The sequence below is a fragment of the Mustela erminea genome, chromosome 6 (genome assembly GCF_009829155.1).
Source record: "Mustela erminea isolate mMusErm1 chromosome 6, mMusErm1.Pri, whole genome shotgun sequence".
In the NCBI taxonomy this organism is placed as follows: domain Eukaryota; kingdom Metazoa; phylum Chordata; class Mammalia; order Carnivora; family Mustelidae; genus Mustela; species Mustela erminea.
The window spans coordinates 111,490,626-111,509,129 of NC_045619.1; the positions used below are offsets into that span (position 1 = coordinate 111,490,626).

At 39.1% G+C, this 18,504-nt stretch overlaps 1 protein-coding gene across 1 annotated transcript in view; it reads right to left on the minus strand.

Moving 5' to 3' along the window:
- Window positions 1–18,504, minus strand: part of CCNY (cyclin Y) — a 320,551-nt gene that overhangs the window by 244,957 nt on the left and 57,090 nt on the right. Inside the window, exon 3 of the mRNA XM_032349316.1 lies at window positions 1,907–2,025. The gene's annotated coding sequence lies outside the window, so the exon portion shown is untranslated. The remainder of the gene's footprint in view (window positions 1–1,906; window positions 2,026–18,504) is intronic.

Genomic DNA, 18,504 nt, shown 5'->3' on the forward strand with positions numbered 1-18,504 from the left:
AATCAGTGCAGAAAAGACTCAGATATAGGACCCCCGTGACCTTAACCTGCTCCCAGAATTTATAGGTCACAACTTTGCTTTGGGACACTTCTGTATATAAGTGCAAAACAGAAGACGGAAACAAGATTTAAGTTCCCCATCTCCCATACTCTAAGATGTACATGGTAACATTGTGAATGGAGTAGAAAAAGGCTTTCCTTCTCAGGAAATAAAAAACACTTCCATTCTTGTTAACAATTTTCTCCAATCACAAGTCTGTAGAACTGATTAAAAAAATATTTGAAAGGAGTATTAACATTCATAGATATTAAGTTATTTGGGTAAAATATGCTAATTATTTCCATTTAATTTATAATACTGAAAAACTCAATGCAGCCTAAATGCCCTTGAAGCAAAGACTAGTTAAGTAAATTCTGCTGTATACAATGGAAGCTATGAAGTCATAAAAATAAAGATGTATATACATCTATACTTATTATTCTAGAAAACCATGAAATATTGTTGAGGGGAAAAAGCAGATTACATATGTGAGTGTATCATGTGATCCTATTCATGAAAAATATTTCCCTATAAATATACATGCAAAGGGACGTGTTTAGAGATACTCACAAATAGACTGTGTTAACGATGATAACCATTAAAATCAAAACCTAGTTGATTTTGTTTTCCTCTGTTCTTTTTTTTTTTACTTTAAATCTGTATCTTTTCCAAAATGCCATAATGCATTTCCTTGCTGAATCCTTTACCTCAAATGCTTTTCTTCCCCTGATAGCCTTCATCTAAAACTATTGCCTGCTAAGACAAGCAAGGATTGTGAAGTAGAATCCATACAAATGAATAGAGTGGCGTCCACACTGGAGGATAGCTCATCCGTGGCCATAAGATCAGGAAACAAGGGAAGTAGAGGTTCTGATGCAGGAAAGTGCAACCTGGATATTTGGCATTCTGTATATAATTCTAGCTCTTCGACTAACAGGCATCAGTTGTTACCATTTCTTGCCTTTGGGCACTGAACATGTTCTCCTCCATTTTATTTAACTTACTGTAAAATGATATTAGCTATGCTGCTACTTAAGCTATCTTCTGCCCACTTAGTTTCTGTCTTTTGAGGGCTGTGCCCCCTCACTACCCCACCCCATCCCTCACCCCAGGAATGTACTCTTAGTGGTAGAGTAGAGGGAACTATGTATGTTGAATCTATTGGTACCTTTTAATTATTAAGATGTCTTAAAAGTCAGGGGCACCTGGATGGCTCAGTTGGTTAAGCAGCTACCTTTGGCTCAAGTCATGATCCCAGGGTCCTGGGATCGAGCCCCACATTGGGCTCCCTGCTTGGTGGGGAGCCTGCTTCTCCCTCTGCCTCTGCCTGCCACTCCCCCTACTTGTTTTCTCTCTCCCTCCCTCCCTCTCTCTCTCTGTCAAAGAAATAAAATCTTTAAAAAAAAAAAAAAAAGACATTTTTAAAAAGCAAATCTCCAAAATGCAGACCATTGTCTTCTCCACTAAAAAGTATTTGACAAAGGTCGAAACTTCAAAGATAACAGAAATTAAAGATATTTGATATGTCAAAGGAGAGTGAAAACATACTAACCCTCGAACCCAGCAAACAAGGCTCAATCCCTTTAGGAAGTCTCCATTTAGAAAGAGAACCCTAGGGTGCCTGGGTGGCTCAGTGGGTTAAGCCGCTGCCTTCGGCTCAGGTCATGATCTCGGGGTCCTGGGATCGAGTCCCGCATCGGGCTCTCTGCTCGGCAGGGAGCCTGCTTCTCTCTCTCTCTGCCTGCCTCTCCATCTACTTGTGATTTCTCTCTGTCAAATAAATAAATAAAATCTTTAAAAAAAAAAAAAAAAAAGAAAGAGAACCCTAGAAAGTGTCCTAAATGAGGTGATGAGAGGCTCACAGTACCTGCTTTGTAAAACCAGACCCAGCCTTGTGACTGCCCACTCAGAAATCCAGGTCTCCTCCTCTGTTAATGCTTTCTTCTCTACATCATCCACCGTCAAGAAAATTACAGCAGCTGAGCTCTGTAAATTAAACAGATTAATCAATCAACATTAATCTGGAACGATTCTGTGGAATTACTAAGAATTGAGCTTATTTTCATTTTGATTTGTAACAAAAGCCCCATACAACAAAGTAGTTGAATAAATCCCAATTCAATTAATCAGTACAGCAAAATGACACCAACAAGTACTTGAAGAACCAGTTGGAAAGAGTGCAAACGTGGAAGTATTGAACTGCCGTATAAGCAATACACCAAGTAATTGCCCTAAGAGCTGGGAGAGGAAACCATCACTTCAGGCTTTGGTGGCCTTTAGGGTCTCAATGGAAGACTCATATTTATTCAGAACCAAAAATCCAAAAGTCCAGTAAGGAATTATTTTTTTAATGGAATATTAGGCTACATTTAACAATAGACTTTATAAAGAATATCTTGTTATAATTCTAATTCTCTACTTGGACACACTTGAATATAATCAACATTTCTTAAAGCTACATGAAAACGTCTGCGATCAGCCAGCTCCACTCACAGAAGCCCTAAGAGAGATTTACATCTAAATATCAACATAGTATAAAAATATGAAGAATTAGCGAGCTATATAAATAACAAATTATCTGCATACATTGTATCTCAAAATACAGCGTTGACATTTTTTGCTATCCTAGTTCAGTCAGGATGACCGGAAGGGTCTCAGAGAAGCAGAAATAGAATTCGATTTGAGCTAAGAAAATTCAAACCTGATTATATTGATAATGCCTTCTATTTCCCTTCCATTTTTTAAAAATAAATTTTAATGAGGTATAGTTTACATAAAACCAAATACTCCCATTTCAATTGTCAAAACATTTCAATGAGTTTTAAGAATTTTAGCATACCGGGATAACCACCACCACAAGAACTCGAACATTTTTGTTACCTGCCAAATTTCCAAAATCTAGATCAGTACTCCCCACCCCCACACCACCCTTCATCAGTGTTCTGTCACTGTGAATCAGATTTGTCTTTTCTAAAGTTTCATAAAACTGTAATCATACAGGATATATAATACCCCAGTGTAAGGCTTTTTTTAAGATTCAAATGTATTGTTGCATATATGACTAGTCGAATTTATGATTAGTTCTGTTTATTGCTAATTAGCGTTGCCATGTGTGGACATTCCACATTTGTTTATATACAACAAATAATGATGGACATTTAGGTTGTTTCTAGTTTTTGTCTATTGTAAATAAAGTTGTTATGGACATTCATGTACAAGTCGTTGTGTGGAGATTTATTTTCTTTTCTCTTGGGAAAATATGTAGAAATAAGACTGCTGGGTTTTACAGTAAGTATATGTTTAACTTTATAAGAAATAACCGCTTTTCTAAAAAAAAAAAAAAAGAAAAGAAATAACCACTTTTCTGAAGTACTGGTACTGTTTTACATTCCCATCAACAATGTATGAGATTTGTAATTGCTCCAGATTCTTAATATAACCACTGTGGTTTTACTTTTTTTTCCTCTTTAAGTATTGGCATGAGACGCAACATGGGTCTTGAACACATGACCCTGATGTCAAGACCTGAGCTGAGATCAACAGTTGGACAATTAACTGACTGAGCCACCCAAGCACCCCTCGCTGTGGTTTTACTTTGAATTGCCCTGCTTAATGATGCTGACACATTTTTGTATGTCCATATAGCTTATAAAGTGTCTTTTCAAGTCTTTTCCCAATTTAATTGGGTTGCTTATCTTACTGAATTGTAGTAGTTCTTTATATATTCTGGATACAATTCTTTTGTCAGGGATGTGTTTTGAGAATATTTTCTTCCACTGGGTGGCTTGTGTGGTTTTGTTTTGTTTTGTTTTTTGGTTTTGTTTTTTTTTTAGTATTGTCCTCTGAAGGGCATAAGTTCTAACTCTGTAGAAGTCTGATTTATTGATAGCTTGATATCAATATCTTAACTCTCATTGTTTATGCCCTAAGAAATCTTCTACTACCTCCAGTTCATATAGATTTTCTTCTATGTTTTATTTTAGAAATTGTAAGTTTTACCCATTAAGCTTAGGTATATGATCCAATTAGAGATTAATTTTGTATATGGAATATGCTAAGAATCAAGGTTCTTTTTTTTTCATGTGATTATCCAGTTGTTCCTTTACCATTTGTTAGAAGGACTATTTTTCCCCTTTGAATTACTGTGGCCCTTTGTCAAAAAATTATTTGACCATATATGGTATTTGACCATATATGGGTAGGTCCGTTCCAGGATCTACCTGACCCATATGTTTATCCTGTAGTATCGTAAGGTAGCTTTGTGATCCATCTTGAAATCTGATAATTGAAGTGTTCCTGTTCAGAATCATTTTGGCTATTCTAGATCTTGTTTTTATATAAAAATTTTAGAATAAGTTGTAAAATTGCCTGCTGGGATTTTGATTGGGATTTCACTGAGCTATGGAACGATGGAGGGACATCACAATATTTAGTCTTCAGTTTAGAAACTTGGTACATCTCCATTTATTTAGTTCTTCTTTACTTTTGTTTGGCAATTTTTGTAGTTTGTTGTTGTTTTTAGTCATAAAGACCTTGGACATACTGTGTTAAACTTATCCCTAAGTAGTTCATCTTTTGATACTATAGTAAGTGGCATTTTATTTCAACTTCCAAATGCTCATTGCTAGTATATTAGAAAGACTAGATTTTTGTATATATAACCTTATATACGCTAAATTCAATTCTTCTATTTGACTCTTTATAGATTACTTCAATTTTTCTACATACACAATCATGTCATCTGCAAAAAAGGCAGTTTTACTTCTTTCAGTCTGTATTCCTTTTATTTTTTCTTACCTATTGTACTAGCTAGGACCTTCAGTACAATGCTGAATCGAGACCTTGACAGCATTATTCTTACTTTATTTTCAGTCCTGGTGAAAGCATTCACCCTAACAGATGATGTTAGCTAAAGGTTTTTCAGATACCCTTTGCCAAATTGAAGAAGGTCCTTTCCATTTCTAGTTTGCTTTTTAAGAGGTTTTTGTATTATGAATGGGTATTGAATTTTATTAAACATTTTTGTGTATCACATAGGAAGATCATCTGGTTTTCTCCTTAATTCTGTTAATGTGGCAGTTACATTGAATTTTTTTTTCAATATTAAGGCAACCTCGGGGCGCCTGAGTGGCTGTGGGTTAAGCCTCTACCTTCGGCTCAGGTCATGATCTCGGGGTCCTGGGACCGAGCCCTGCATCAGGCTCTTTGCTCACCAGGGAGCCTGCTTCCCCCTCTCCCTCTGCCTGCCTCTCTGGCTACTTGTGATCTCTCTGTCAAATAAAAAAATAAATAAAATCTTTTTTTAAAAAATAAAAATAAAAAAATAAAGCAAACTTGGGGCACCTGGGTGGCCCAGTCAGTTAAGTGTCAGGCGCTTGATTTTGGTTCAGGTCATGGTCTCAGGGTCATGAGATGGAGCCCTGCATCAGGCTCTACACTGGGCGTGGAGTCTGCTTAAGATTCTATTCCTCTCCCTCAGCCCTCACCCTGCTCATGCTCTTGCTCTCTCAAATAAATAAATAAATCTTTTAAGAAAAATATTAAAGCAAGGGCTCCTGGGTGGCTCAGTGGGTTAAGCCTCTGCCTTTGGCTCAGGTCATGATCTCAGGGTCCTGATATCGAGCCCCACATCGGGCTCTCTGCTCAGCAGGGAGCCTGCTTCCCTCTCATTCTCTGTCTGCCTCTCTGTCTACTTGTGATCTCTCTCTCTGTCAAATAAATAAATAAAATCTTAAACAAACAAACAAATGTTGAGAACAATGTGGAGAAACTGGAACCCTCATTTGTTGCTGGTGAGAACTGTAAAATGCTGTAGCCATATTGGAAAACAGTGTTGCCATTCCTTGAAAATGTTAAACACTGGAGAGAATATATGACCCAGCAGTTCCACCGCTAGGTATCTACCCCAGGAGAAATAAAAAACACATGTCCATACTTGGGTGGACATATAATTCTCACAGCAGAATTATTCATATTAATCAAAAAGTGAAAACAACACAAATGTCTATCAATTAGTGAATGGAAAAACAAGGGTATGTACACACAGTGGAATATTATGTGGTGACCACAAGGAATGAAGTATTGATAAGTTATACAACATTGATGAACCTCAATACATTATGCTAAATGAAAAAGTCAGTTGCAACAGACCACATACTACATGATGATTTATATGGCATGTCTAGAATAGACAAATCCATAGACATGTAGATTAGTGGTTGCTTAGGCCTGGAAGGTGTTGGGGGATGGCAGGAATGGTGAATGATTGCTAATGCATGCAAGGGTTCCTTTGGGGATGTGTAAAGGTTCTAAAATTAGATTATGGTGATGGTTGCACAAGTCTGTAAATATATTAAAAACCATTGGATTGTACACTTTATTTTTTTTTAAGATTTTATTTATTTATTTGACAGACAGAGATCACAAATAGCAGAGAGGCAGGCAGAGAGAGAGGGCTCCCTGTGAGCAGAGAGCCCGATGTGGGGCTCGATCCCAGGACCCTGGGATCATGACCTGAGCCGAAGGCAGAGGCTTTAACCCACTGAGCCACTTAGGCACCCCCGGATTGTACACTTCAAGTAGCTGAACTTTATGGTTTGAAAATGATATGTCAATAAGGTGGCTAAAAAAAGTGAACCGAGCTTCAGGGTCCTGTGGGATAGTATCAAGTGGTTTCATATATGTGAAATCCAGAAAAAGTGACAGAAGAAATAATGGCTTTAAAAAAGAAGTCTCAAATTTAATGAACACTATAAATCACAGACCAGGAATCCCAAAGAATCCCAAGCAGAATAAACACACATATTCACATCCCAAATGGAGGTATATCATAGTCAAATTGCTGAAAACAAGTGATTAAGAGATACATCTTAAAAGTTGCCAGGGCGGGAGGAAAGTTGCCGGAGAAAGCGGGAAACACATTATACACAGAGGAATGTAGATAGAAATTCTAGCCAATTTCTCGTCAGAAATATGCAAGAAAAAAATGAAATGACTATAAAATGCTGAAAGAGTAAAAAGTCAATTTATAATTCTATATTAAACTGTTCTTCAAAACAAAAGCAAACTTTTAGATAAGCAAAAATGGAGAGACTTGGTCACTTGTAGATTTGTACTAAGAAATGTTAAAGGAAGTTCTGCAGGCAAAAGGAAAATGCTATCTGATGGAAAACTTGGACTTACACAAAGGAACGAAGAGCACTAGAAATGGTCAATATGTGGATAAGTATGAAATATTTTTTGTATTAATGTATTAATTTCTTTAAATGGTAACTGAGCAAAGAAAAAACCAAAATTAAAAAAAAAAAACACAGTGTGTTGTGATATTCACTAACAGGTGTAGAAATAAAATGTATGATTGGGGCGCCTGGGTGGCTCAGTGAGTTAAGCCTCTGCCTTCCGCTCAGGTCATGATCTCAGGGTCCTGGGATCGAGCCCCTCATCGGGCTTTCTGCTCGGCAGGGAGCCCTCTCTCTCTGCCTGCCTCTCTGCCTCCTTGTGATCTCTCTCTCTGTGTCAGATAAATAAAATCTTAAAAAAAAAAAAAAGAAAGAAAGAAAATGTATGACAAGGGTCCAAAGGACAAGAGGGGGGAAAAAAGCAAGCATAATGTTGCAAGAGTCTTACATATCTTATATAAGATATGGTCTAATATTACTTCGATGTAGACTGAATAAGTTAAACAACGATACTATAAATCTTAGAGGAACCATTAATAATTAGGATGAAGAGAAATAGCTTATAAACTAACAGTGGAAATAAAGTGGACTTCTAAAACACAACCCAAAAGAAGGTAGGAAAAGAAAAAGGAGCAATGCAGATTTGGAAATTCATCAAACCTAACAAAAATCTTAAAGTTGAATGCACCCAAAATAGAGCTTCAAAATATATGAAGGAAAGCTGATAGAAGTGTAAATGGAAACAGACAAAGGCATACCTGGAGACTTCCTTTGCCCTGTCTTAGTATTTGATAGAAAAAAGAAAATCAGTAACTATATAGATGATCTGAACCATCCTATTGAACAACGGATCTAATTTATATTTGCAGTATGCTTCACTCAGCAACAGTAAAACACAAGTGTACATGAAACATTTACTAAGATCCAAATGCTGAGTCAAACAACATGCTTCATCATATTTAAAAGGATTGAAATAATTACAGATAGCATTTTCTGAAAAAAATGGAATTATCTGAAATTATTTAGAAAACCTAAAATATTTTAAAAACTAAACAAACAAAACATTTAAATTAAATAGCCCAAGGGTAGAAGTAGTCACAAATTAGACAATATTTTTACCTGAATGAAAATGTAAAAATATGTCAAAATTTGTAGGATATGAAAAATACTTAGAAGAAAATGTATAGTTTTAAATGCTCAATTATAAAAGAAGAAAGTGCTAAAATCAATCTAAGCATCCATATCAAGAAGCCAGAAACAGAAGAGCAAATTAAATCAAAGTAAAAGGAAGAAAATAATTAATAAATATAGGAGTTAAAAGTGATAATATAGGAAACAAAATAATAGTGACATAGAATAGGAAACAATATATTAGAAAATATTATAAAATCATTAGAAATCCACTGAGCCAGCCAGGTGCCTCTGTTCTCAACATTTGTTATTGCCTACTTTTCACTCTAGCCATCCAGGGAGTATGAAGAGGCATCTTACTGTGATTTTGATTTGCATGATGTTCAGTATCTTTTCATGAGCTTATTGGGCATTTATATGTCTTTTTTGGAGAAACATTTATTCATATCCTTTTCCTACTATTAAAACTGAGTTATTTATCTTTATGTTATTGACTATAAGAGTTCTCTACATATTCTGGAAACAAGTCATTTATCATTTGCAAAGATATTTGCAAATATCTTCTCCCATTCTATGAGTTCTCTTTTTATTTCATGGTTCCTCCTGCATGGAGAGTTTCTATCACATGAGGAGTGTTCTCATTTGGTGGACTCTTGTCTTACGGTAGATTCCTTCCACATGGTGAGGTCCTATTTCTTGGTGGGGTCCTTGTACATGAGAAAGTCCTGTTTTGTGGTGGGGTCCTCCCACTGTGTAAGGTCTTCCCATATGGTAGGTCCTGTCTTTGCAGTGGTGTAGACCTCTTATATACTTGAGTCTTCCCACATGGTGAGGTCCTCCTACATAGTGAGGTCATAGCTCATGGTTAGGCCCAATCTGCTTTCCAAGTCTACATCCTTACCTCATCTATACCTTCAGAGAAATTCTAGTCTCAATCATCATCTTCCCTTCTACCACCTACCCAATCTTAACTTCCTCCCCTTCATACCCTAGTGTAGACCCTTATTGCAGAGAGGGTCGTTTCTTCACTCTTGTCCTCTGAACTGCTTCCGTCTCCTCTTTTTTTTTTTTTTTTAAAGATTTTATTTATTCATTTGTCATAGAGAGAGAAGCGAGAGCAAGTACAGGCAGACAGAGTGGCAGCAGAGGCAGAGGGAGAAGCAGGCTCCCTGCCAAGCACGGAGCCCGATGTGGGACTCGATCCCAGGACGCCGGGATCATGACCTGAGCCGAAGGCAGCCGCTTAACCCACTGAGCCACCCAGGCGTCCCCCGTCTCCTCTTGATGGCCCTCCCATGAACCCAGACCTGTCCCTGATCTCCAGAGAACCTCTAGTTCTCTGCATGATTATGATTACTTAGGAGAGCTTGGAATGGACTCCTTTGACTTGAGTATCAGCCTTGAGAATTTCCAGAACCCTTTAGTTAAAGCATTTGTTCCAGGGCACCAGGGTGGCTCAGTTGGTTAAGTGACTGCCTTCGGCTCAGGTCATGATCCCGGAGTTCCAGAATCAAGTCCTGCATCGGGCTCCCGGCTCCGTAGAGAATCTGTTTCTCCATCAGCTTCTCCCCGCTCATGTTCTCTCTCACTTTCTCCCTATCTCAAGTAAATAAATAAAAATCTTTTTTAAAAAAATTGTTCCATTAAATTCTACCTTTCTCTCTCTTCCTTTTCCCTCATAAAAGCTTTGACTGAATCCAGAATATAGTTTGATTTACCCAGTTTTCCTGCATAATACTCACACTAGTTCTAACTCTTACTGGCATCCTTGGTTGGGGTACTCAACCCTAGAACTATATTGTTCAGTATGGTCGTCACAAGCCACATGTGGCTATTAGTACTTGCAGTGTGATCAGTCCAACTGAGATATGCTACAGATATAAAAATATATGCTGAATTTCAAAGACTTAGGAACAAAAAACTAAAATACGTGACAAATACTTTTTTATCTCAACTATCTGTTGAGATGATATTTGTGGTATCTTGGATTAAATAAAATATAAAAATTATTGTCACCTCTTTCTTTTTACTTTTTTATAATGTGGCTACCAGAAAATTTTAAATTATCTATGTGGCATATACTCTATTTCCATCGGCCAGCACTGCCCTAGAACTGGTCTTATAAGCTTTCCATTCACCCATGGCGTGAAATTTTAATGCAGCCGGATTACCTAAAGACTTACCTGCCCCTGGACTCCTCTCAGTTCTGTGTCCCAGGACTAGACCACCCAGCCCACAGCCCCAGAATTCAAACCCAACAGTCCCAAGGCTAGTTTGTCCTATCTTTGAACACAGGGCCTTGGACTCCTTAGGATAATCTCTTACCATAACTTGAGTTTCTCTAGCCACTACCATTTCCTACTCTGCTTCCTTTTCTCTTCATTTGGTCATCTCAGCAAGCCCCACCGGCCAACCTCCTCCTTGAAGCTTTCCTCACTGCTCCAGTGCTTTATTGTCCTTCCCTCCAACGCAAATTCCTATGGTTATATTCATTTTCTGCTTCATCACTTAACAACTGGGCACTGTTTGGTAGTATTCATGTTCATATATGTAAAGATGTCTACTTAACTGGCTTGTTAGCTCCTGAGTGGAGGGATCATTTCTTATATTTCTTTCCACCACCCTCCCTCAACCTAACAGAGCACAATAGGTGAGGCAGGCAGGTAAATATTTAGCAAACACCTACTTCAACCACTGATTAGCCAAAATATTCAATAAATTCAAAAACAGCAATTCCCAGTCTCTCTAGTTAAATGTAATTTACTGAGTTGTCATTATTATTCCAGTACTTGCATTACTACATGGCTGCTGTTGACATTCCTGAATAAAACTAAAAACAGAAGCAAATCCATGCTTTTTGCTATTACTACAGGGAAATACATAGTCAGAACTGCAAGAAAATTACAATGTGGTTAAGCTTCTTTCACATTTTATTTTATAGTATAGTAGCATAAAGCAGCTAACACTTCAAAAATAAGAGGATCATTTATTTTTCTATACAAGCCTTTTAAATTCCATGTTAAAAAAAATAAAATAAAATAAGGCCTGGGGCGCCTGGGTGGCTCAGTGGGTTAAAGCCTCTGCCTTCGGCTCGGGTCATGATCCCAGGGTCCTGGAATCGAGCCCCGCATCGGGCTCTCTGCTCAGCAAAAAGCCTGCTTCCTCTTCTCTCTCTGCCTACTTGTGATCTCTGTCTGTCAAATAAATAAATAAGATCTTTAAAAAAATAAGGTCAGATCTAGTGAAACTGATGTTTTCTGTCTTCAGTAGATACAGTAGTTTATGTATCTTCTTCATTACTAGATACAGAACTAAATTCAAATCTGCTACTCAGTTTTCAATTGATGAAGCCAACAGTTGCACATAGGTAGTTGTTACGGAGGGGGTGAGGATGCAAATCAGTTCATAGTGTGAGAATACAGAAAAGATAATACTTCAATACATCAGATATTAATTTGTTACTGTTAATGGATTTTGAGTCACTAGAGTGCCTTGGCAAACTTGACCTGGTATCAAATACTATTTAGCAGCCTGAATCATGGTTGGTGGGAGCTCATCATATAGACATTAACTTCTGTTCAAACATCAAGAAACTATTTCCCTAAAATCTAGGAGTCATCTCATACTCTATTACAAAAAGAATTAGGTAACTAGCATGGTTTATCTTCAGATAAACTTTGTAACTTTGTAATGTAAAACATCATCTAACCAATACCTCCATCATTGAATTCTTGCCTATAGGAATGCTTTAGCAGCACATCCTGCTATTCAATTGTGATTGTAATACACTCTCTTGGTATGTTCCACTTTTGTTCTTTATTACTATAGTTATTGCCTTAAAAACAAACAAGAAACTAAAACAGTTTCACAACCATCTAACGGAGACTCAGAAACCAAGAACTTTTTTTGGCAAGATGTCCACAGAATAGCTTAATTCAATAAACATAAAGAGTCAAAACTATTCCCACTCAAAAATATGTTTAAAAAACATTACACCAATGTTAGCAATAACACTGAGGAAATGAAGAGCCTTACTCTCAGAACAAGAAATTGGTTCAAACTTTCCAAATGAAAATTTTGCAATCAATACTCATCAAAAGCCTTGGGATAATATAAACCAGTTAATCCCCAATTTCCATTTCTGTGAGTTCATCCAAAAGAAGGAATCATTGATACTTTAAAGATAGAATTATATGGGCTAACTTTGGAAAACAGTATAGAGATTCCTCAAAATATTAAAAAATAGAGCTTCCATATGAACCTGCAATTGCACTACTGGGTATTTACATCAAAGATACAGATGTAGTAAAAAGAAGGGCCATATGTACCCCAATGTTCATAGCAACAATGTCCACAATCGCCAAACTGTGGAAAGAACAAATATGCCTTTCAACAGATGAAGGATAAAGAAGATGTGGTCCGTATATACAATGGAATATTACTCAGCCATCAGAAAGGATGAATACCCAACTTTTGTATCAACATGGACGGGACTGGAGGAGATTATGCTGAGTGAAATAAGTCAAGCAGAGAAAGTCAATTATGTGGTTTCACTTACTTGTGGAGTATAAGGAATAACATGGAGGACATTAGGAAAAGGAAGGGGAAAGTGAATTGGGGCAAATCGGAGAGGGAGATAAACCATGAGAGACTGTGGACTCTGAGAAACAAACAGGATTTTAGAGGGGAAAGGGTGGAGAAATGGGTGAACCTAGTGGTAGGTATGAGAGGAGGGCATGTATTGCACACCACTGGGTGTGGTACATAAACAATGAATTTTGGGACACTGAAAAAAAAAAATCAAATAAATAAATAAATAAATAAGAATTATATGGGCTATACATTGTAATGCTAAACATGTGGCCAAGTTCTACCATCAAGGAAATGGGTGAATTAGAACACAGGAGAAAGGTTCACCTAAGTATCTTCTTTAGAGGATGTGCTCAGGGGAAATATACACTGTCTCTCTCATTTCCCAGCCCTGCCCACTGGCCAGCTCTCCTACTCTGCAGCCAAAATATCTGCATGTGCTCAACAGTAGCCTGTTGTTAAATAAATTATGCTCCATCCAGTGGAATAGAATGCACCATCCAGTGGAATAGATGCATTAAAAATCTTATCGGGGCGCCTGGGTGGCTCAGTCGGTTAAGCATCTGCCTTTGGATCAGGTCATGATCTCATGGGCCTGAAATTGAGTCCCACATTGGGCTTTCTGCTCAGCAGGGAGTCTGCATCTCCCTCTCCCTCTGCCCCAACCCCCTGTTTGTGTGCACTCTCTCTCTCTCAAATAAATAAATAAAATCTTTCAAAAAATCATATCAGAAAAGAATATTTAATAACATATCACTGTATGTTATTACATATTTTAAAATAATATTAATAACCCGTGTGATTTTATTCCTATTAACGGAAGGGAAAAATGGGACCACTTACACCAAAATGCTCAAAGAGGCCGGGATAACAGGTCATTTTTATTTACTTTTTCTGTTTATCTCTCTTTCCTAAAGTTTCTACCATGAATGATTAATAATCAGAAAAAAAATATTCAAAATTATTCCAGCCCCACACACACACAAAAACTGTTTTACTTTAATCTTGGCGATTTAAGCAAAGCAAGTTGTGTAGTATCCTTCTCTCCTCTGAATTGTTTGAGTGGTGTGTAGTTTGGGTCTTGGGTGTGCCTGGCAGCATCTATACTTAAGGTGAACCATCTGGAGGCACTTGCCCCTCAAACAGGCGATTAAGTGCACACTTGAGACTTTGTTGTCAGTGAAAACAAAGCTTTTGTACGACAGAAGGGACCTCAGAGAAGTGGCAGCTGTGTGGGCAAAGGCGCCAGAAAGGAATCTGTAATTCATTGCATAGTTAACAAGGGGTGTAATTCTACCTACATACATCATTCTTCAGTGACTTGGAATATTGAAAAGAAATCCTTAATGATCAAAGGATTTGCTACATTGTAAAGAATTTTTTTAAAAAGGTGTACTATGTGGCGTCTGCATGCTCTAGAGATGAAACTGGAAAGACAGTTACCATGCATTTGGCATTTTCTAGTTTTTATAACACTTTCACATAAGCAAGTTCAGAAGAAACTGTGCAGTCATTTAAGGAAGGTTTGAAAGGTGTTTTTAACCCGCAAGAACTTGCCCTAGGACATAGGACACAAGATGGAGATAAAGAGAAAGTGAAAAATCCAAGTTCCTGATTCCCAATCCAAGGCATGAAGCCTATTAAAGAAAAAGAAAGTGCTGCCATGGAACAATGTTAAGTGTGATTCTCCCATTTCCTCCATCTTGCACTCCAAATTATGTTCTCCAAGGTAGTAAGATTTACTGGGAAGTAAAAGAAGATATTAGACCATCTATGGATGTTCATTTTGTAGCAAGGAAGGAAAGTAGGGGGGAAGGAGGAAGGGAGGGGAGAATTAGGGTTTACAGATACTAATCTACAGACTGACACTGGTATACTCACACAGTCCTAGTCCTACATCAGATGGCCAAGGGTCTGGAGTGGGATGTGTGGTGCTCTGAATGGGGTGTGGGGTCCATGTGCATGAGTTTGTATAAATGGGGGTTTCTAAGGACCTAGTCAACATGGATCATGTTATACAGCTAAGTACAAGGTAAACACAAGGGCTATATAATCAATTCTAACAGGAAGTCACCCCAAAATAATTCTGCATTATCAAGAACAACATTTAAATTATAAAATTATATCAACTATTTCTAATCGTGAACTAGTGAATGATGCATCTTGAGACATTAGCGAACTGTAGTAGTACATATATATAATTCGAAATTAAATATGCATTTATTGAGACTGAATGCTCAAAAAAATTATACTACTAGATGTAAATAATCAAAAAACAGCTTGGAGGCCACAGAGATAAAGCTTATGAAAAATCTCCACTTCTGTTTGAGTGGGACATGGTCAAACTGTTCCACTGTCGTTTAAGAAAAAGCTGCAAAATGATTCCCTCCCCAGAGTTCTTTTTTTGTGTTATACCTGTTTCATAATCGCAGAGTTGTGAAATTCTCCCTGTCCGCGGCCATTGGCGTGCCTTCCCACATTTAACTTTTTTTTTAAGATTTTATTTATTTATTTATTTATTGGAGAGAGAGAGGGAGCAAGAGAACATGAGTGGAGAGGAGGGGCAACAGGAGAGGGAGAAGCAAACTTCCCACTAAGCAGGGAGCCCAAGGCAGAGCTACTGCCACTTAATTCTACAATGAAAAACAAGACAGCCTTCCTTTGGCCCTGTGCCCCTCTTCCAGGAGAGCCCTCGCCTCATCCTCCTGTCAGTCTGAATATTCTCCATCATCTGCTCACTCCCCTCCATGGCTCCCCTACCTGTTTGTGTGGCCCCCACCCTTATGTCTACTGAACCCATGAGCTCACTTCCTCACATGGCCCAAGTGACCACTTTCTGACCTGTCTATGTAGAATAACGTCTATGCCGTTATTTCTTCTATTTTCCTGTAACTGTCGAAACCAGTTACTCTTTTTCCCTTGGCAGTCTCTTTTCCTTATTTTGACACCTAACCCTGTGCATTATCATCACCTTGGAGGGATATCCTTTTTTCTCCACATGGCTGATTCTCGAGTTTTTGTCTCGAGCCCTGACCTCTCAGGCATACTCCTCTCCATTTGTCCAGATAGTTACAGGATTCCCAGGGGCCGCCTCAAGCTCCATGTATATAAAATGAAACGAATCCTCCTCTACGTACCTTCCTGATTTTCAGTGCCTTGTCAGAAGCATCACTATTTTCAGGACGTGTAGGGCAGGAAATTCCGGAACACTCTGATCCTCCTTCTCTCATTTATCATCCTCATCCAAGCTGGCACAGGGTCCTGGCAATTTGCCTTTAAGGATTCCCATAGAACTGATGTTTCCTCTGTTCTCTGTGGCACACCCCTCTCTGCGCCCACATCAGCTCACACCTGTATCTCTCCTACGTCCTTTGGCCCAGCTGCCTTCTCAAGCCAGTATCTGCCCTTCTAATCTGCCACTAGCCCGTGAGGCTGTAGCCAGGCTAAACTCAGTAATAGCTTGTTTCATAACATCACTCTCTCCAGGGCTCAGGAGCCAGTAAGCTTCCCACTGCCGCTGGATAAAGTCCAAGAACTTTTACTTGCCCTGTGTTGTCTTTCTAAGAAGATCGCTCCTAGCAATCCCATTTTACCTCTGACTCCCAATAGATGTTCTGTTCTCACTGGAGTGTTGGCCTCATCGGTTTCCTGCCCTCTGCACCTATGCTGTCAGCCCTTCGAACCTTGCAGCCCCCTCTTCCATGTGCTCAGCCATCAGGGGACCTGTCCAGTCCCAGCTCTGCCGTTTATTACCACTGTCGCCATAGAGTAACTAACATCTCTGAACTTCAGTATCTTCATCTGTGAAATGGACACATTGCCACCTAATTCCAGGAGGGTTGAAAGAATTGAATGACACAACATATGGAAGGCTAATTATTTAACCCAGCACCCAGCACAGGGATCATAATTGTACCTCTTCTCTGGGGTAGAAAACATGATTAGCAAAGTAAATGGCCTGTGGTGAACACTCGGTTGGGCGAGTGGGTAATAGGAGTAAACACGTAATGTATATTGTCCTAAACAACCTTCAGCCTCGATTAACATTATCTGACCACAGACCCTGAAAATTTTCATTCTTCTTTGAACTCCTGTGACACTTAAACCCTAACATGTAAAACTTTGTGACAGACTCTCTTGTAAACTGTTTCATGTCTGTTGTCCCACCTCCCTAACCTGTTTCCAAGTTCCTTGAGGGCAAGGATGGTGAGATTATCACACCTGACATTCATCAAGTGTGAACTGTGGGGTAGCACTTGACACTGATAAACTCACTTACCCTCATGACAACCCGATGGCAGCTTGCTGTGGTCATCCCTTGTTAGGAATCCAGGAACAGAAGGCCCGGAATTGATGCTGGTGAGCAGCAGAGCTGAGACTCTGCAGTCTGGCCCAGGGGCCAGGTGTGCTCCAGTCTACTGCTCCTCAGGGCGTGGGATCCCACCCCCTGGAGTGCTCGGGATTTGGTACAAGTTCTCTTGGAGCAGACATGCTCCTTTAAAACTATGGAAGAGGAGGGACACCTGGCTGGCTCAGTCAGTAGTGCTATGCCTCTTGATCTCGGGGTCGTGAGTTTGAGCCCCACATTGGGCTTGGATTACTTTTAAAAAACTAAGAGGAATAAAAACAAACAAACAAAAAAACGATGTGAGCTGGCACTACTGCCACCTTTCTGGCTCCCTGAAGACTAAACTGCCCCTAAAAGGAATCAGAATTCACATAAAAGCCAAGATTACTGTATTGTTGAGTGCTTTGCTACCTGAATGTTATTTTACTACATAGGATATTGCTATGGTATAAATCTTTGTGTCCCCTTCCGAATTAATATGTTAAGTCCTAAAGCCCAAAGTGGTGATATTAGGAAGTGGAGCCAAGAGAAGACTAGGTTATGAAGACCGAGACCTCTGGAATCACATCTGTGCCCTTATAAGAGGCCCAAGAGAGCTCCCTTGCCCCTTCCACCATGTGAGGCTACAACAAGAAATCTCACCCCCACCCCACACCATGCTGGTGCCCTGATCTTGGACTTACAGTCTCCACCCTCCACTGTGAGAAATACATTTCTGTTGTTTTAACAGCTCAGCCTTTCGTATTTTATTACAGCAGCTGGAACAGACTAAGAAATGATGGAAGAAAAAGAGAAAAGAGAGAAAGGAAATGGGAACATACAGCAGAAGTAGTGGGAATAACGAACAGAAAAGAAAGGACACCACAGAGGCCAGATCTTCCCAAATAGCCTCCACCAGTATGAGTATCTCATTCTGAATGGCCTGCAACCCTCACTTATGTGTGGCTTTGCACTTGCCCTTTCTTGGTTCCCCCCAAGCAAGGGGAAGAGCACTACTCTGAGGCGCTGTATTGGATAGATCGAAGGCTAGGGAAGAGGCCACTGGAAACCGAGGAGAGAGGCTAGTGGCCCCACCAGCGAGACTGCCCCTCCGCTGGACCGGTCCTATGAGAATGCAGTATTGCACAAGCACACGCAGCGCGGGTGCTGACATGCACGTTGTACCTGATGACAAATTCAAGATGGCCTATATAACAAGAATTTAAAGTGCAAACGTAA